The following is a 21,982-nucleotide window of genomic DNA, read 5'->3' on the forward strand; positions in this document are numbered from 1 at the left end:
CAAAAAATACCGACTAACCGGTTATGAAAATCATAACCTGTCATCCCATACTAAACCAGTTACTACATTCTGAATGATTAGATGGTTACCCAGTTGACCATTGCCATCCCTAATAAATTTTTTACATGTACAAGTAACGTGCATTTCCTTTATGTGAAATCATGAAAAAAAAACTCCTAATTAATCCCTATATATATTATATTTTTTAATTACATCCTCAAAATTGACTGCATGTAAACATCTATTTAATAGAGTACTTTTTACAAATAATACACGGAAAATGTGACAGTATCTTTGAACTCTGTTTGATGGTTTCATTAGGGATGTCAATGAATATTCGAGTACTCGACTATCGTTCAATCATATTGACTATCAACTAAAATTTGTTAAGTCGGTTGTTCGTTTAAAATTTGCTACTCTTAAATTCAGTGTAAAAAAAAATTGGATCTGCTCAGTTCATTTATTAACGTATCAGTGTTCAAACTCAGGGAAAGGCTTAACCAGTCTTTGTTAATTGTTCAAAGGAATTTTGTTGTTCGACAAACATGCATTGGCATACTTTAAAAGACATCGGATCCAAATTGTAAAGTTTCAACCTGCAATTTCGTAAGATCTCATATAATGCAACTACCAATTAATGAAGAATAATAAAACTTTATAAATACATGTAAATTGGGGAATGATTATGAGCATAATTCAAAGGTGTTTCTTTCTGACATTAATATCAATCATTTTTAAATTGTATTGATTGATTGCAAAAATCTCATAATTAAAATTTTGTTTCTATAAGAGTTACACTTAACTTTTATTGTTTAACAATCACGGGTCCCTGACAAGACACATTCAAATGGCTTCAGGTAAGAAATCAATAACGGGCACATGTACTAGCAGCAGGAAAAGAAAGGATAAATAGGAGCATTTGATGTTCTGTATATAGATAAAATGTGCAGTCAGTGATTTTTTTAGGGCGATATGCCTGTATTTTCCCAAAATGTAATGGAAGTTTTCCCAAAGAAAAACTTACAAAATATGTGATCAAATTCAGTTTGTTTATTGCATGTTTTTTAGTGAAGTTCAAGCAGGTTTTAATGTTCAGGTGGCAGGGGATAGTTTTGTACTAAAGACCCAGTCAAATTTCTTAAAGAATTGAGAATCCCCTGTTTGATGTGATATTTTATGTAGAAAAATGATTCGAATAATTATGGGACACATTTGCAGTGTAGCAGAGTGCTTGCTGAAAAAAATGATGTGCAACATGTAGGTGTCACTATGATGCTTATGTAATTTAGTCTAATTCTTCTCTAAATAAGTTTATTGATGTATGCCATTTTCAAAACTCACCATCACTGCATGAAAATTTGGCTTTACAAAACAAGTAAAGATAATGTAAATTTAATATTTACAATGCCTTTAATTGGCTTTTCTGAAAAAAGTCAAAGTTGGAAAAGGTAACCTTTACATTAACTTTACATGCACTTAAATATGATGTAATGTCCCACTTTTTCTTGACTTTACAAAAAAGTAAAGTTAATATTTACAAACAATAAACACAGTATTTGGGGTACATTAAATCTGATAATTACAAATATTAAATTTAATTAAATACCATCTTTAATAGCCACAAAAGTTAATAATTACTGTTTTCCATTCTTCTGAATAAAGCTTGTGCATATGATAAATAAGCTTTTCCTTCCTTAATATACTAAGTAACAACAAATTGAATTAAACTTTGTTTATTACTATACCAAACATTTTTATACAAACATATAATCAAAAACATCAAATTTCGTGACAGTATCTGTTGTTCATAGTCTATCCTGCAAATCCCATACACATAAATAAGTATCCAGGACAGAGTACATTTCACCAAAATCCTTTTCAAACATGTCATTTTGTTTTATAAAGAACCAATTGTTCATCCTTGAATTTAAAGATTTGAACTGACATGAAACTGTGCTCCGCTTTCTTGTTACTGGACATGTGTTTCTGTGGAAATCAACAACTGTCCAAATATATATTTTGTCACATCTTCCTTTTCAGAGTCCAAAACTTTTATTCTCATGCAGGCAGTCTTCTACTATTTTCCTTAAAAGAAAAAAAAAATATATTTTCAGCGACATGAATATGAATATTTTCATAGGCATCTGTGTTATAAATTCAAATAAACTGTGATATCAGTATTCACAGTATCATGACTAATCAAAATTGAAACAAGATGCAACCACATTAATAGATAAAAATTTCATACATGACCTTTAACCTCAAAAAGAAAATATTTTGAACCATTAATGTCAGCCTTTATTTTTACCAAAAAGACAATGTTAATCTTATTAAATAAGACAGATACAAACAGATGAACATGTTGTTATTAACTTATTTTATGATATAAATGGACTGGGCCACTAGCCCTTATCTTACCCCTAAGATTAATATTTAATAACTGTAATTTCTTTGTTTATCATTACCTAATTTTTCTTTTGAAAGGATTATTAACAAAATATACTAATGCAGGAGTAATATAAGATTTCTCATGACCTTCTGTAGCTAAAATACTTTTGCAGAATTGGAAAATGGTTGTCTTACTTGCAAGATAATTTGTGAAAAAGTACTGGCATCAGTATCTATGCATAATTTCTGAACACATATAATTAACTCCATTTTCCTTCTTAGTAATCAGGTAACAAAAGGACCAATAGTTGCTGCTTATTCAGCTATAGTATGATACTCAAGTTATGGTTTATGATATATGTACCTTTCTCCCAGTAGCATGTTGCTGCTCATGAATTATTTCCTGATCTTGGAATTGTAAATTTGAGAGGTCCCTCATTTTGAAGATAACATGCTAAAATGGAATTCATACTTTGATAAACATTTCATACATCTGGAGAAATATAGTCAATGTTTTCATAAATACATTTGAGTTTGAAGCATGCCAAAGAATGATTTTAAAAATACACAATACAATCACAGTCAATAGTTATGAATTGCCGAACACCCTTACGTTTGTTTTCTTCACAATTAAAGAATACTTTAGGTCCAAGCAATACTTGCCATCTATAAAATTAAACTATTGAACCCTTCTCAAGTGTTTCTTCTTCATGAAAGATCTGTCAATAAGGTGTTAACTCTCTCACAGTAAGCTGAGTAGCTGGAGCCTGGAAAAAGTCATAACACATTTTTTGAAAACAGAAATGTATAATTATACTGACTCCTAAACAAGTCAAGTAATTGATAATGTAAATAATTGTTTAAGTAACATTTTTATGATACTATTTATTGATTTTTTTAAAAAACTAATACGTACAAGTACTGTCAAAAAACATTGGTATCCCTTGGTCTGGTAAATCATACATTGTTGTCATCCATGACTTTCTTCAAGAACCTGCATAATTGATTTCACTGTACCTGTTTTTGAAAAATGGACATGGTTTAGAATACAAAATTATATCTATAAAATATAAACTAACTTGCCCTCTATTAAGAACATTGCCCCTACCCTGGCTTCTATTTTTTTTCTAGCACTAATGTAAACAGGTAAACTGCTAAACATTCTAAAACTGTGACCTAGAATTGTTTTTCTTGGTCTTGTTTAATCCACGATCCTTTACAGAAAAAAATGGAACATCATCCCCAATTTATCAAGTAACTTATCTAAAATACATATTTAGCGTAGTTTTTCCTGACTTTCATCTGTTTCAATGTTCCACAATGTATGCTGAAAACAGATGGAAAACGTAAACAAACCTGCAGTGCATGCCAGCCCCGGAGCTCGAGCAGTTTTCCAAGCAATAACCTCCTTAATTCTACCGGTAGATGAAAAGGTATCAAGTCAACTGATCACTGGTTGCATATTTTCGTCAAAAATACCAGAAAATCCGATGAGACCCGCTCAACTTAATTTGAAATGATTGGCTATTCAACCGAATACACAGTGCCATATTTGGGTTACTATTAAAAGTAGATCGTTCTTTTTGTATTCGAGAAGACTTGGATGAAGAGGATTACACAATACTGAGGTGGAAACATCTGTATAATACGATAATATATAATTCAGTATTTTAAAGTAAAGGTTGTCAAATGAACGGGACATATTACTGATATTACCTCTTATAAACAAAACTAATAAGCGTATGACTTATTCAGGGCACTTGCAATGTATGGGAACCAGTCTACAAGGCTACAAAATTCCGCCAAGAATAAACAAAGACTGAAAGAGATTGCGGGATGTTGTTTACGTGTGTCACTCGACACTGACTGCAAGGTAATGAAAATGTGCTTATTTGTTGTGTATAACTGTTTTCTGTCTTTCAAGATATTGAACAAGAGTCGTTTAACATTTCAGACGAAACATCTAGGGGAGGGAGGGAAGAAGAGGGGTCACCTCTTAATTTGTTGCATCTACTACCACTGTGTATCAGTGTCAGGATATAATAAATTAAAATGAAAAAATATCATCATAATAAAAATTTTGTTATAGATTTAGGACAGCTAAATAAAGGGGCGACTATTTTTTGTTTGATGCGGGGAGGGGGGGGGGTTAAAGATATATTAACCTCAAAAATGTAAAAATGTTTAAAAGATATAATCTCATCTCAACTGAAAAAATGAATAATAATCTTTCCTTGTCTGATTCCATTATTGCCTTTTCCTCACTGCAATAAGAGTTTCTGAGTCAGTTTATTTTTTTCCTTTTGTAGTGGCAATGGGGGGGGGGGGGGGTCAAACTTTGTTCATTACAGATGAACATGAATAATCTGTCCCTGATTTTTAAGGAAATCAAATATTCTGTTCATCACTGGCTGGAAAATAATTAATCTGACTTAGCTGTCAAAAAATTACCTTTTCATAATTTATCTTTTGTAGAAACAAAGAGTGGAGAACTAATGCATGGTGCTAAGTATGGAGAGGTCTCTTGTGGATTGGTTGTGCCAGAGACAAATGTACATTATTTCCATGTTGGGTAATGTCCTTAAGAATGGAAGTTTTTTTTCAAATATAAGGGACATGACTTTTTCATGTTATCATTGTACAGAGATCAAAATATTTTTAAACATAGTTAGATACTCACTACATTATTCCATCTTTAGAAAAGTATTTAAAATTATTTTCTCACATTTTTTAGAGACCAATATAGTGAAGAGATTTTTTTTTTATTTTAATCTTGAATTTGGGTATTATACAGGTCAGAAGTCTCGGTACACTTTGGGTGAGTGGCAGTTGGGAAGATGGATGACCTTCAGATAGTTTGAGATGAAGAAGTTTTTTTCAAATGATTGAAAGTGATCATCACAGAATCAACTCCATTTTGAAGATAAATTACAAGCAAGTCAGGTGAGGAGTTGACTTCAATGTTTATCACATTGTGTAAATGAATCTTCATTATTAAGATCTTTTACATCTTATTTTTATATTTGAACTCACTTTTCTATTATTCTAAACTTCCAAAAATAAAATTAAAGTAGTTAAAGCATGCTACAAACATTTTAGGTATCTTGGCAAATTTTCAAGGATATTGCAGATGTGCTTTAATTTCAAAAGATAACTAATTAATGCAAACCTGGAAAAGAAATGGATGTTATTCTCTATAATTTCGGAGATTATGTTTTTTATTAGCACTCCTTTTGTCCAACACCTGAGAGATCTGAGTACCCAGCCTACTGTTGAATTAATTAGTGACCAAGAAAAGATGACAGAGAGGGGAATCAAATGTGGATGCCATCTTGATCAAGAATATATACACTGACTAGAAAATATCTGAAAATATATAGATGAACATTCAAGCATTTATAATAATGAAAGTTATTCAGCAAGAGAGTTTTTGCACAAGTTTAATTTTCAGTAAAATTATGTATATTGTGCACTGAGGAACTTAGTATGTAACTCATTATGATTATCCATTTCTTTAGAGGATTTATTTGGAGTATACTTAAATAATCATTATCTTCTAGAAAAGACAGCACAAAACTTTTCTCTCTGTGTGAAACATGACACGTTTGCATACACTCCAGCATTTACCACAACCACAGTTACATATTTTTCAGGGCGTGTGAAGTCGAGCACATACATGAAAATGTGTGAAGCTGGACACATATGCACACACACAAGCATCTATCACAACCAATTACATATTTTCCAAGGTGTGTGAAGTCGAGCACATACATGAAAATGTGTGAAGCTGGACACATATGCAAACACACAAGCATCTATCACAACCAATTACATATTTTCCAGGGCGTGTGAAGTCGAGCACATACATGAAAATGTGTGAAGCTGGACACATATGCAAACACACAAGCATCTATCACAACCAATTACATATTTTCCAGGGCGTGTGAAGTCGAGCACATACATGAAAATGTGTGAAGCTGGACACATATGCAAACACACAAGCATCTATCACAACCAATTACATATTTTCCAAGGCGTGTGAAGTCGAGCACATACATGAAAATGTGTGAAGCTGGACACATATGCAAACACACAAGCATCTATCACAACCAATTACATATTTTCCAAGGCGTGTGAAGTCGAGCACATATGTGAAAATGTGTGAAGCTGGACACATATGCAAACACACAAGCATCTATCACAACCAATTACATATTTTCCAAGGCGTGTGAAGTCGAGCACATACATGAAAATGTGTGAAGCTGGACACATATGCAAACACACAAGCATCTATCACAACCAATTACATATTTTCCAGGGCGTGTGAAGTCGAGCACATACGTGAAAATGTGTGAAGCTGGACACATATGCAAACACACAAGCATCTATCACAACCAATTACATATTTTCCAAGGCGTGTGAAGTCGAGCACATACATGAAAATGTGTGAAGCTGGACACATATGCAAACACTCAAGCATCTACCACAACTAGTTACATATTTTCCAAGGCGTGTGAAGATGAACACGTATGCAAACATAATCTCCTACCACAGACACAATACACGTAACATTTAGTCCAAGTATAAAGTCAAGCTCAAACAGGCTCACTGCGTCAAGCTGGACATACGCATTTACTTATTCATCTTGCAAAACTACATCTGAACCTATATTCTAATAGGCGTTTAAGCAATTTTGTTTATTTTGTGAATATGTAAATTGCACCATTATGCTTACAAGATGTCAACATTATTAACCTGTACATAAATACTCATTAGATAGCCTTTAATAGTTTAAGCTGGAAATGCTAGTACTTTGCCTGATTTATGTTGTGTAGTTACTCGTCAGTGATCTTGAGTAATAACTGAGTATGGCATTTTTAGTTCCATTTAAACTGCAAAGTTTTAACACATGTACATCCACCATAAAGGATAAATAATATTGTATTGTATTTTAACCTTTTTAATTTTATTCTTTGTCATTTTATTGCCTGTTCAAGTAAAAGATGTAATCTTGTAATGTTTGTAACTGTTTTTGGTAGATATTTATGAAGCAGAAATTATAACAGAAAAGGTTTCAATATATCTACACTAAAAGCAAATAAAAAAGAGTTCTCCATCTATCAGATATCAGCGTCATAGGGAATTTTAAAGTTTATTATATCTATATTCTGATATCTGATACCATTTTTACATTTTTGATTGTCCATCTATAGTATACAAAAATAGTATAATTTTTATATTTTATAGATGACAATCTCTAATACTAAATACAACTGGAAATTGATATAACGCTTGAAAATTTGTGCATTTTTAGTAAGATCGAGTTTAACAAAAATGACCTGGGGGTATCACAATAGACACACCAGGCACCTATTTATTTTAAAAGTCAAAAACCATTTGTTGAAATCTTTAAGTAGAGTGTATTAAACAAAGGCCAGTATTTAAATAAGGATTTAAAAAAGTTTCATATATATATATATCTCAACTTTAATGCAGCATTAAAGGTGAAAGGTTAAATTTAATTACCTTTTCGTTTAAGTAAAGGTTACCTTTTCACCTTTACTTTTTGTAAAGTTAATACAAAGATGACCTTGCTTTTTTGAGCACCTTTAAAGAGATTTACTTGGCAAGTAAAGTTTTGTAAAGGTGTTTTTTCAAGCAGTGCATATTTCTTTTATTTGACTCTTATTCATTTAGGTAGAGAGACCTAAATACAAGGGGGGTAAACCTTTCCCAGTACACATTTTCAAAGAGTTTGAAGCATCAGCATAACAAATCTTAACAGAGTAAGGCAATTTTTGTCTGAAAAAAATTTATTTGTTTGAAAATAATAGTTTGGGCACTGTCACATATATTTTATCAAATTTTGATGCAATCACTTAGTATTAATAACAGGGAATTATTTAATCTTAGACTAATTATAAATCCTGGATTTTCAGAAAATTCTGAAATCAGGTGTAGTGCCCGAAAACTAACTTAGTTTTGCTTGAAATTATCAGTTTTCACTGTAATAGATACTGTCTAAATGGGTAAGTGTGTATATAAGAAGCTAATATAATTGAATTATTGTTTATTTTTATTCATTCATGTTTTTATTGTGTTCCAATTTCATATTTTTATTGTTTATTTTCAGTCATAATTATTATTTCTAGGGTAAATGTCTTTTATGCAGTGTATCTGGTGTTCTACTGTTGTAGCTGTAGAAAATAATGACGCATGCGCAGATGGGGGTTAGTCGATGCCTGGCATCAAAAAACGACTAACCCCCATTTGCGCATGCGTCATTATTTTCTCGCTAAATTCTGCAGTTTTCTGCAATCAAACGGCGATATTAAAATAATCCATCGAATTTCCGTCATTAAATTATGCTACGACTCCACTGTTATCGCAAAACGTTCCTTCCGAGTTGTAGATATCCTTTAAACATTGCCAACAACGCACGGCTTCATAGTCCCCATGAATGAAGACCCGACTGAAGAAATGACTCGCAGCAAACGAAAATACATACCGATGCGTATTCAACACGACAACTGCAAACACTTACATATGTTTTCACAATCGCAACAACTTTTAAATCCAACGAAATGGTCAGAAAAACGCAGCGATGTAAACACTACCAAATTTACAGCAGCTTCCTTATGCAGACAACCACTCCTCGACGTCACAGTCGTAAAATACGACGTCACAGGTACACTCTTTTCCCGAACTTTTCTAAAGCAAAATGGCGATTAAGCATTGTACGTAATATAAGGCATACTGTCTTTGTTGTTCAGCACACGTACTTTTAATTGTTTGCAAAAAGTTCTCCTTTAACCAGGTAATTGAATATCACAAGAGGAGAGGAAACTGGAATGTCTTCAGTACAGAAATCGGTCTTTGAAATTTGAAGATCCATGATCCGCCCACTTGTTTCACCTCCAGCTAAGAGGTGCATATTTAGTGTGCAGATCGAGAGTTTTCAAGCCATTGTGACGTCACCCTCAATAATTTGTAACAGATCAGTGAAATCTTACAATTAAAAAAAAAAGTAATAAAGAGTTAAACTGTGGAAATCATTAGTTTTCAAGTCTTGTGTACTATTATACATATATTACATGGCTTCGAGGGCAACATACCAGAATATTTGCCCCCGAGGTGACAGGAAAGCCCTGGAGTGTTATGTCGCCCGATGCCGAAGGCAGAGGGCGACATAACACTCCAGGGCTTTCCTGTTACCGAGAGGCAAATATTCTGGTATTGTTACCCGAGAAGTCATGTAATATATGGTATATAACATTTTAAAAAAAACAAAATCGGACATATGTATTGAAGACTATGGACCTGTGTAAATATCTGGAAAAAAAACATGCAAATTGTTTTTTAAATAGTTGATTGGTGGGTACCAATAGTTTCGATAATAATGCTAAGGAACATTAACACTATTGTTGTTAAAATGATAACGGGGAACGGCTGAAAGTTATGAAGGCTGATTTCTCTTCCTCTATAAACAATTCCGAAATATTCCGTCTTGTTTCATTGCAGAATGTTTTCAGCACGCTGACACTTGTGCTTATAATTTTTGTTGTATTTACGGAATTTTTCTCCTCAATCAAACTATCTGGTTCCTCTGAATTTAAATGAACATAAAAAAACGTAGACGTTTTCCAGACATTTTCATTTTCGCGGAACTGTTTACGTTTGCTTAGCAACTGCCTCTGTGAATTTCGAACCCGATTTAATTAATATGCAGAATGATTACACGCGAGGGAATATAACGGTGTTCGGGAGGGCAACATAACTGTTTCCGGTGTAATATAACTATATCCGGCGTGATTCAGCAGTTTTTCAGGGCATATGGATAAAAATATCATATTTGTGATATAATGGGAAAACTTCTTCAAAAATGTTATATAAACAAATTATTACTGATTAATCAGGTGTAAGGCACAACGATTCTCCACAAGGCAGCATTGATATAGTAGTACTTGATGTACATGTAATACAATATGATAGTTAGTACTTGATGTACATGTAAATATACTGTAGATAATCCGTTTATTTGAGATACCCCACCTGCCCCCGAAATGAATTTGTATTGAACCCTTTTATCGATTAATTTGTATATGATCAAGAACTAACGAGAATGGGGTTGACTGGAACGGGGGGTGGGGGGGGGGTGGGGGGGTGATTGGAACAGTGGGGTCGACTTCTTATCGTTTATACAGGTGCCTTAGGAAATAGCAAATGGATTTCAGTTAAAATATCTATAAATCCCCAGCGATTTTATATGATATTGGATAACGATCCCCTTTTTTATATTAAATATTTAAAAAAAAAACAATTCTAGATACCTACCCCCACCAGGAAAAATGCTCCCCTATACTCGGTGAAATTCGTAAGTTTCTCTATTAAAATATCGAAAGCCACACATGCTTTTGTTCACACTTTATTTATATTATAGAGTCTTATACAAACAAAATTAAGATGTATTATAAGAATTTTTGGTGTGTTTCTGTGTGTATTTGTGGGGGGGGGGGGGGGGGGGGTAGGGGTGTTTGCGGACATCCTCCCCAACATCCCCTTTAAATCCTCCATTGAGCACAGGTGCAAGAGACATTTCTATAAATATTTACCGTTGGTTCAGCCGAGAGATATGGATATAAAACCGCCTTTTATAATTTTTAACTAGTCTTTATAGATTATAAGTTCGACTAAAATCTTAGCTATATTGTCACTTGCCGAAAAATCGAAGTATATGGAATGAGTAAGATATATGTTACTGTCGACGTATTTTAAATAATTGTATGATATCCCCCGAATATACTATTAGTCGCTCCATTCTTTCCCTATAATTTCTAGTAGATCTGTCATTAATGGGGGAAAATTCTTCAAATATACAGATTCGGTGTAATACATGTAGCACATTTCCATCAAAACTCTTTTGCTACAATTATCTATTTCATTATGAATAGCAATATAGAGATATAACATGCTCATCAGTTTTACTAGAGCTATTACTAGTATCCCTGCCAGGCCACCTGTGAAGGAAATGTCACTCAGAATTGCCGAGGAAAAGAAGGGTGGGGGGGGGGGGGTTACCAAACATGCTCAAGGAAGTGCTGCGCTTTTATTTCCGTTAAATGACTCATGACTTAGATGACTTCCATTGCTCAATTTCTATCGTCTAAGAGAGCAGTTCTTCTACATTAAAAAATAACATTAAAAACATTTTGAAGTTTAAATCTTTGTTTACGATTTTTGTTTCAGAAAAACTTATATATATATTTTATCAAGTGAAAACTCGATCACTAAAAGATACTTTCATAAATAAAATCTATTAGTATGTCAAATGGTCTGTCTAGGTGCTGGCCGCGAGTGTTTTATTTTGTTCTTCGCAAGTTAGATTCCTTCAAGAATCGTTTTAATATTTATCAAAAACACCATGAGAATATTTCGTCGACCTATACTGAATAACCCATTCAACAAAAAAAAAAAAAAAAAAAAAAAGGGAAGGGGGGGGGGTACAGTACTTGTATTTACAGAAGTTCCATGTTAAGTTATTTATTTTTCTAATAACTGTCATCCTCATCGGAAAGTCTAAAACGAATTAAATAAAAGTAATTACATAACATGTCTTTGCCTCCTGAATTTTGTAAAGACAAAAAATTAAGAGATTACACACACATTTCGTCCTCCTTTGAGTCTGAGACTCGCGCATCAAGCCTTGGCTTTCGGTTAAATGCAATATAGTGATACTGTGTTTTGTATATTTTTATATGATACCATTTTAATTTACTGAGTATGTAAAATTAGAGGTGAAAATCATGTTACAGAAATCTATGGTAACGTATTATGTATGCATCTCAATACATGTACCTGCAATTCCATCTGTGTTTTTAACAGAAATGAAGTGTCTGATGAGACTGCAGCTTTACTGTTTTGTACTTAAGGGCATTAGCAAGGTTCCTGGCTATTGTATAGAAGTCTCTTCAGCAGATTTAATGGCACTAAATTGGACCCCCCCCCCCCCCGAAATAAGTTTTGCAAGTTTTGGTATTTTTCTTTTATTTCTTTTCTTTTTTCGGGGAAGGTGGTATGCTTGTCAAAATTTTTCAGACGTCATCAATTATCCCCCCCCCCCATTTCTTGAAAAACGATGCTTCGTGCTTGGTTTATTCCTCATGATGCCAGTAAATCATCTGTGAATTCTTTTGAATGAATTTGTTTTCTTTGTGCAATCCAGATAAAAAGTTTTGAAGTCATGGATTTTATGGCCACAAACATGAATTAATGCTTTACCCTTTGTTTGTAAGGATAAACATATACTCGGACGATCGTCCCTCTCCCCCTTTTTTTAAACACATGATCAATCCACTCTGTAAAGTATGCTTGATAATATTTTCACACAAAACGTCATATATCTAATATACTTTCATTTCATTTTTAAGTGATTATGCTAAATGCCCTTCATTTTCAAGCCCCACAAATACACAAATAAAGCAGCTGAGGTTTTTTTTTTTCTTTTTAAAGTAAAGATAATATTGAATATCCTGTGAACTCCAGTTTAATGAATTACAAACACAAATATTAGCATTTGTTTATTATTTTAACTAGTGATTAGATACATGTACTTCATTTTGAGTTAGTCGTTAGGGTGGCACAGTGGTTAGAACATTTAGACATTTTGAGTAATGTATCCAAACTATTTAGATTTGAATGCATGCTTGTTAAATGAGATTGAATGTGCCAACAATCCTAACTATGAAACTCAGAAGAATTTGCTAGAGGAATATCCCCCCACCCCACCCCCACCCCCCGACGAACTTACATGTAGATGGTGGCATAATGCTTTTGTACCGTCTGTCCTTCTATCTGTCTCTATCTGCAAAAACTTCAATTGAAATTTGAAATGCTTAGTTAAGCTCTCCATTTTTCACATATTGATGCCGTTTTAAGTGCTGTTACCTTACCTCTCCTGGATTAGCCCAATGTTTGTGTTTACATTAAAGTACTGAATGTATGCATTTATTTATTAAAATAATTTGAAGTGTACTTTGCGTTCTCACCATCGGTAACGTTTGAGGAAAATACAGCGAAAATACAACACCATCAAAGTGCAGGTGTGTTCATTTTAGGCATTACCGTGAATTTTAGAATATCTTTTTCTTTGTTTATTATGAAAAACACTTAGTCTTCCTTTTGTTGATCCATTATCGCTTTTAAAATAGTAAGAACTATATAGATGGGTAGATTTTTGAAAGATGAATGGACGCTAAACAGAAAAAAAATTAATTAAAATGTTCTTGCTGCCATTTTGCCAATTACAGTTGGAGAAGGAAACAAAGAAAGAAATCGGCAGCAATCTTTCAACGTGTGATCATCATACTACCCTGGATCTATGTTAGGTGGTGATACCAATATTAATGATTACTACTGAAATGTGATGTATCAAAAATAAATTATCGTGGTGTAACAACAAATTTTACTACATATTTTCTCTATTATTTTTTTGGGATCGGTTCGCTAGCAACTACGTTACTCTTTTTTTTCTGGAATACGCATGCTCGACCTCACGGTAGGGCATCCTGGGAATACAACTGTAGATAAACTGTACCATGACAATTTCGTTTCATTATCTGTAAAAGATTCGTGCTTTGTTGTTTAACTTGTACATACATGTAAATGTACGAAATGTAACAGTTACTTAGGTCTTATAATGCAAAGACTGAAGATATCAGTTAATTCTAAAATTATGATAAATATATAGCTTTTCTTAACTACTTTACGACACGCTCGAATAACAACCTCGGATATGCATGCTTGCCGGAAAGACCAGAGAAGATGCGATTGCTACAAAATAGTACTACACTGCATGGAATATTTTAAACTAGGTGCTCATTGGTTCTACTGATCTCTTATTTTTCACCTTAAAATTTAAAATACAGTAAACTATAGAATGCTTATAAAATGACTAATGAGTAATGCTATTGCCGATGTGAAGCCCACTCTAGATTCACCTTTCTGAATTGACACCCCCCCCCCCCCCGTTCATCACTATGCCTTTTTTATTTACAATTAATGGATTCAGCAACTTAAACCAATGGTTCAGATATCTACTTGTGTGTTTTATGATGGTCACAGCGCTAGGTCAACTTTCTTTTTAAAGGATTTGCTTGTAGCTGATTCTATGTTGCGGCAAATATAAACAATAACGCTTACATTATATGACGAACTACTTTATTTGATATTATGCACTGACAGCTTAATTATAAATCTATCATTAGCATTTACTGAGATTTTTTTTGGCAATTACTTTGAGATGCAATATTTATCATGTCTATGCAGTAAAAAAAGCTTAAGTCTCCAAACTCAAAACACCTATTTCGAAGGGGGAAGGGGGGGGGGGGGGGTTGTACATTAGTATATTTCTTTTTCAACTGCAGGAGTTTGCGAGTGCTCGATCTTAATGCTGCAACAAAACGGGGGAGACTACAGGAAGCATTTAAATAAAGATTTACAACAGTGAAAAACTATACTTACAACCCCCCCCCCCCCCCAGGTATTCTACGGGGCTGTATTGTCAATAAAAAGAAATCTCTCTTTTTATGCATCAGCTGAAACGAGACATTTAAAAATAGCATATAAAGACAAAAGGTTTACATTATCGATAATATTTAATCTACATTAGTATCAACAAAATTAAGGAATTGTAAACCTCCACGTAAAGTGTTAACTGTTGTTCGAAGAAGAAATAATACTGTGCATATTATAAAAGCATCACTCCAGTCTAACAATTTTCCCAGCAAAAAAAAACAATTATATGATTTTGCTTACATAATGTTACCTTCACTATCATTATTTATTTTATTTTTTCCAAAATATTTTATCAAAATGTGACGTGATCTGTTTCCTATACAATATTGCCACGCGATTGCGAGTTTGAAAATCCAGCACTGCATTACTAGTACTACAAGTCGAGCCTGTGAACATCGACCAGGAAAATCATCATCAATGCAGGGACGCTATATGGAGAGACAGGATTTACATTTAGAAGGATTAATTTATGTGAAATATAAACAAATTAATATTTCTTACATGATGGTGTGCTTTGAAACGTGTGATTATTTTCTGAGGTTAGGAGAATGAGGGGGCAACTTCAACAGAAAAAAAAATCTCAAATTTTTTGGAGTAGCCAAGAATCAGCGAACAATCTATTTGGGAGCGGGTGTAAGGACATGTAAATGACTCATTCGATCACATTTTACCAAGTGTCCTAAGTGTCTGAGTTTTTTTTAAACGGGGGGGGGGGGTCGTTTTGGTTTACTTTGCTATTTAAATTTTATATCTCAGAAAATATCCGAGGGTGGAGTTGGACACTCCAGATATCCCTCTAAATCTGCGCAATAATAGTTTGTCCGAAAAGAGTCCTTGTATGGACAATTTCATTCAAAGGCTTACAGCCCCTTTCCATTCCCATGTTGTTGAAATATGATATATAATAGTATGTTTATTCACCAATCAAGGGCCCTCAGAGGGCAAATACAATTATTACAATAAGATCACATTTAATTAAATAATATTAAAATATCGTAATATGGTAGACTATTAACCATGTTATATTTAACATGTAGGTATAAATGGAAGATTACAATACCACAAATAAGATACTCGTGAAAATGCAAGATTTGTAACATACCCACAATTGTCTGAAACGGGGACAAAAATATTGAGAAGGTAGAAAACCACATGACGCTAAAGAAAATGATAATAATAATAGATTAGCAGCATACTATTATATAGTGATCGAGCTGCGCAATTTATTATCCATAAGCTAAGGCAGCATCCGACATCGATTCCAATGCTAATTACGTCACTTCCGTTTCGCACAGAATTATCTCACTCACCCACAAACAAACACGCAACTCCGTTGCGAGGGGATAAAACACACACAGAAAAGTCGAACAAGTGTAAAAGTCTATCATAAAGATGCACTTTTCTACATGGGAAGAAATTCTGTGGATTTTCTCTGGTGTAGCTGCATGTAGACTGAATTCAATCAAAGCGCAATTAACGCTGGCTTACGCTTATCTTTATGTTATCCGAGACAAATGATGTCAACAGTGTTGAGGGAAGGATCCAAAACTTTTACAGATACAAGATTAAAGCTTTAAATTTTATTTTTAAAGAATAATACGACGCCTTTAATTTTTTTTTTCGGGGGGTTGGAGTGGCATAATTTCAATATTTTATGTGCTCAATCATAATACTAATACATTTAAAATGAAACATATAATTATAGAAAATAAAAGAGTAAACAATAAACAAAGTTAAATAAAAAGGAAATTAAATTAAATGTTGGAATTTGTATTTAACCCTTAATTTGATTTTAGAAAGTATAAGTATGCCACAGGTTACTAATTTACCCCATTTCATTGACCATGCAAAGCGCAGGGTTTTTCCTCGTAAATATGTCTTAGGATTCGCACGGAGTGGGATGGACAGATTTTAGGGTATAGATAGGAAGGAGAGTGTCTGGGGAAAAGAATTAAAATTTCAAATATTGAGAAATGTTGCCTTTGAATGTATGAAGGGTGTAAATAGGCCATGTTTACCTTCTTCTCAATGGGTAAGTGAAATATGCAGGGTATTGGGGTAACTCACAATGTCTTTGAAAGACTTGTACTTGCACACTGTGGATTCTCCCTAGATTCAGAAATATTTTAAGGCTATAATAAAAAATAAAAAAAAACCCACTAAATTCCAAGGTGCATCAGACATGCCACTGAAGAAAATATTTTTTTTTCTTAGAACCACCTCTCCTAGATTCTGCCATATATGCATTTTTTTTGGAGGGGGGGGGGGGGAGTGCTCTTTCTTTTGGAAATACTTCAGAATGCTCTATATATTTTTGCTTTATATATTTTTGAGGTCTATTTGATGCTTTGCATCAATTTAACTTGTTCAATTCTTTTTTTGAGCCAATACAAATATATATATATTTTGATGATGAAAATAATAAAAATTAAAATATTTGAACTGAGTACTCGATCCGTTTTTCGCCAAAGGGGGGGGGGGGGGGGGGGTATTCTGTCTAAAAAAAAAAATACGTTTGTAAAGTACAAGAAAAGAGGACACGGGGTGGTTTAATCTGACTGGTGTATTCAAATACTATTATTATTATATTTATGACCCAGTATTTTTCTCTGTTCCCCGTCATTGCAAGTTTAGGAGTAATGTCACAAAGGCTTGGGAATTTGTTTATGGTACACAAGAATTCAAACTAACGTTTTCCACAGTTTAACTATATTATTATTATTATTTTTTATTGATTCATGTGTAAGATTTCACTGATCTGTTACAAATTATTGAGGGTGACGTCACAATGGCTTGAAAACTCTCGATTTGCACACTAAAAATGCACCTCTTAGCTGGAGGTGAAACAAGTGGGCGGATCATGGATCTTCAAATTTCAAAGACCGATTTCTGTACTGAAGACATTCCAGTTTCCTTTCCTCTTGTGATATTCAATTACCTGGTTAAAGGAGAACTTTTTACAAACAATTAAAAGTACGTGTGCTGAACAACAAAGACAGTATACCTTATATTACGTACAATGCTTAATCGCCATTTTGCATTAGAAAAGTTCGGGAAAAGAGTGTACCTGTGACGTCGTATTTTACGACTGTGACGTCGAGGAGTGGTTGTCTGCATAAGGAAGCTGCTGTAAATTTGGTAGTGTCTACATCGCTGCGTTTTTCTGACCATTTCGTTGGATTTAAAAGTTGTTACGATTGTGAAAACATATGTAAGTGTTTGCAGTTGTCGTGCTGAATACGCATCGGTATGTATTTTCGTTTGCTGCGAGTCATTTCTTCAGTCGGGTCTTCATTCATGGGGACTATGAAGCCGTGCGTTGTTGGCAATGTTTAACGGATATCTACAACTCGGAAGGAACGTTTTGCGATAACAGTGGAGTTGTAGCATAATTTAATGACGGAAATTCGATGGATTATTTTAATATCGCCGTTTGATTGCAGAAAACTGCAGAATTTAGCGAGAAAATAATGACGCATGCGCAAATGGGGGTTAGTCGTTTTTTGATGCCAGGCATCGACTAACCCCCATCTGCGCATGCGTCATTATTTTCTACAGCTACAACAGTAGAACACCAGATACACTGCATAAAAGACATTTACCCTAGAAATAATAATTATGACTGAAAATAAACAATAAAAATATGAAATTGGAACACAATAAAAACATGAATGAATAAAAATAAACAATAATTCAATTATATTAGCTTCTTATATACACACTTACCCATTTAGACAGTATCTATTACAGTGAAAACTGATAATTTCAAGCAAAACTAAGTTAGTTTTCGGGCACTACACCTGATTTCAGAATTTTCTGAAAATCCAGGATTTATAATTAGTCTAAGATTAAATAATTCCCTGTTTAATTAAAATTAAAGGGGCTCAAAAATACCCCCTCCCCTTCATTTTCCCCCTCATTTGTCTTCTATAATGTGATAGAACTTAAACTTTTCATTATTTTCATATAGATTATATATTTTTCTTTAAATTATAACAAAACAGATGGTCTTTTTGCATATTTAATGAACAAAATATCAGAAATATGTACATTTTCATGTAATTATTGGATTCTACTAAACACCTGAAATTTACTCACAAATGCCAAGTAAGGACAGGATGATCACTTGAAATATTCAGGGGAATCAAATGCATGTATTTGATCACTCAGATACATTGAAATTGAATGGAAATATACTCAGAAAAAGGACAGTCAGTAAAATCAGATTTCCACAGTATATTTTCTATAGAATCAGGTAATGGTTGGAGGGGTAGGGTAGATAACTGCAATTTCCAGGATACTTCTTCTTGAACCTTTGATGGAAGAGGGGTTTTTGTATATTACAATAAATATCCTGAAAAATAGATTAGGTTTTCTTTTTGCAAACAAGCTATAGATGTATAAATTCAAGCAATTAAGAGGTAAAATGGGATTTCTCAAAACATCAAAAATAGGAGAGTATGTGTTTCATGTGAGTACATTTCATCAAGGCATGCAATTCTTATTGAATTTTTTATATGTAGCTGCATTTGAAATTGATCAAAGTTACCATTAAACACTGTTTTGATAAGAAATAGATTCTTTTGAATTGTAGGAGTTGGTCATTTTTGAAGTAACACAAAGAATATGGGGTTAAGGTAGTTGACCGACAATTGGTGGGGTCACGTATTTGCCTCTAACTTTTTTATTTTTCATTGAAATAAGACATATTTAGTATATTTTTACTCAGAATTGATTGCACTTTCTAAATATGGAAAGTTATTTTAATTAAAAAGCAAACTTTGAAAGTTAAAGGTGGCAGGGGATAGTTTTGTACTAAAGACCCAGTCAAATTTCTTAAAAATTTGAGATATCCCCTGTTTGATGTGATATTTTATGTAGAAAAATGATTCGAATAATTATGGGACACATTTGCAGTGTAGCAGAGTGCTTGCTGAAAAAATTAATGTGCAACATGTAGGTGTCACTATGATGCTTATCATATACAGAGTTGTAAATGCGAACCTAAGACACATGGTCAGTTGCAGAGGAAATTCAGCTGAAAATCAGTAGGCCTTAGAAGAAGGTGTGTATCTCAGAGGGAAGGTGAATGGCCCCATATCAATTGGTGAATTTTCATTAGGGCATGCATTGATTTACAGACTACTGGATGTTTTATCCTGCTCGCTTGGGCCTGGGAGTGGGTTGGATGGGTGCGACTGAGGCCCAAATCTTGGAAAAACAAGCCAAAATTTGGGGAGACCCCAGGTGCATTTTTGGTACATGTGCACTCTACTAGGCAAATTACATGTAATTTGTTGACATAATTTGTGAGCCATGGGCATATGAAGTGTAATTAATTAGCCCCTGAAAAACTGTCCCCATGTACATGTTTTTATGGATCGCATGTATATGTGTACCCCCTCGGCACATGTTTGGCATTAAAAAAACTATCCTCTGCCACCTCAGCCAAGTTGGATTTCTTCATAATTAGATAATTCATACCACTATTGTTCTTGATGCAAGTAATTAGATAATCCATACCAAGAATAGTCTTGATTAGTTATAACAATTGTTTGTTAAAGTAATACAAAGACAAAAACAAAGCTTTTTGACAATGCTTTTTAAGTGATTGGGCTTTCTGGGAGATTCCCAATTTAGCCTAATTGATGCTGAAATTCCCAATTCTGAGGGCCCCAGCCCCCAGTCCCAAAGTACTGAAAAAAAAAACACTGGCAGTAAATATTATATTTGAAATCAAATACATTTGATACATATATTTATTACTACATAAATGTTTAATGATTCAATAATTTGTTATATAATGGTTATAATGTAGTTTAAATATTGTACAGGCTAGCGGTCTCTGAAAGATAAAAAGGAAAATGACATGAAAAATTAATTTCAATTTCAACGAGTACTCGACTTTCATTTGACTAAAGCATCTGACTGTTCGACTTAGCTGTCCGAGTAAAATTAACATCGTTAATTTTTTATCATTTATAAGTTGTACAGTTTTTTTTTTATTTTAAATGAGAAATTTCAATTTCTTTTGGATAGGTGTGACTGCCATCTGATAACTGAAATTTGATACCAAGCATGACCATATTTGCCAGAAGAGCATCTGTTTGGAGATGACGAAGAATAAGCAGCATAGTGAAATTTAAACAGTCACACAAGGATAAAAGTCCTTCCATCTAGGATTATGGACACATCAGGCCTTAATACATTAAGAACTTGTAATATATGTATTTTTACAAAATAATTTAGAGAGAACTGCTATTTTGGCATATACAACAACAAATGTTAACATATGTGCATATTTCAAATGACTTCAGTGCTAAGGGCATGTACATGAATGAGGATTGTAAGAAAAGTTTGCGGACACATTGATTTAAGAAAAATTTACTGTGCACTTTGAAAAATGACATTTATCTGATTAAATTCTTATATTTTGTTTATCTGTTTATTAGTATGTAAAAAATCAGGTCCATTTACTAAAATTTTGAAAATATGCGATTTTTTACTGTGCAGTCAAAGAATTCACGGAGCAAGCAATATTTGATGTTTTTTGATGTTAGGTGATGTGACAACCTGATTCCAAACCTGCTGAGCTTTTCACAGCTATAAATACCTTTCATTTCTAGCATTTACATGTCTTTTCTCTACTTTAAAATTGAATAACTCTAGCAAGTCATGTTACTTTTTTCTATTGTTGCATATCAAATATTAGTGAGCTCTTAAAATCTATGTCTACACAGTAAAGCAATAGGTATGGAAACAATGCAAAATCCATAGGCGCAACATCCATGCGATAAGCGGTGTACTGGGATATCGCATGGACTGGGTCATCAAAAATGTTAATCCTTCCATTAACAAAGCTACTACTATTTGAACACTTTTGTCATAGATATGTATAGGCAATCCCTGAAGCATCTTAAAACATTTTAGTCTCTTTTGGGTATTTTCCTGTCTGAAGAAATAATTTTTTAATAGCTCGGTGCTCTCCAAGACTTTCAATGACATTGCAATTCTCAACTTT

The 21,982-nt window shown here is 33.4% G+C and overlaps 2 long non-coding RNA genes across 2 annotated transcripts; one reads left to right on the top strand and one right to left on the bottom strand.

Moving 5' to 3' along the window:
- Positions 1-3,040: 3,040 nt before the first annotated feature.
- Positions 3,041-4,302, bottom strand: LOC133204063 (uncharacterized). The gene is made up of 3 exons (XR_009723527.1): positions 3,745-4,302; positions 3,305-3,405; positions 3,041-3,155 (listed from the first exon to the last, which is right to left on the bottom strand). It is a non-coding gene; the product is annotated as an uncharacterized LOC133204063 (long non-coding RNA).
- On the top strand, positions 3,832-5,947 carry LOC133204062 (uncharacterized). The gene is made up of 4 exons (XR_009723526.1): positions 3,832-4,261; positions 4,864-4,960; positions 5,183-5,331; positions 5,614-5,947. It is a non-coding gene; the product is annotated as an uncharacterized LOC133204062 (long non-coding RNA).
- The last annotated feature ends 16,035 nt before the right edge of the window (positions 5,948-21,982 follow it).

The sequence above is a fragment of the Saccostrea echinata genome, unplaced genomic scaffold, assembly GCF_033153115.1.
Source record: "Saccostrea echinata isolate AGI-Se365-2 ecotype Australia unplaced genomic scaffold, CSIRO_AGI_Sech_v1 ptg000052l, whole genome shotgun sequence".
Taxonomy (NCBI): domain Eukaryota; kingdom Metazoa; phylum Mollusca; class Bivalvia; order Ostreida; family Ostreidae; genus Saccostrea; species Saccostrea echinata.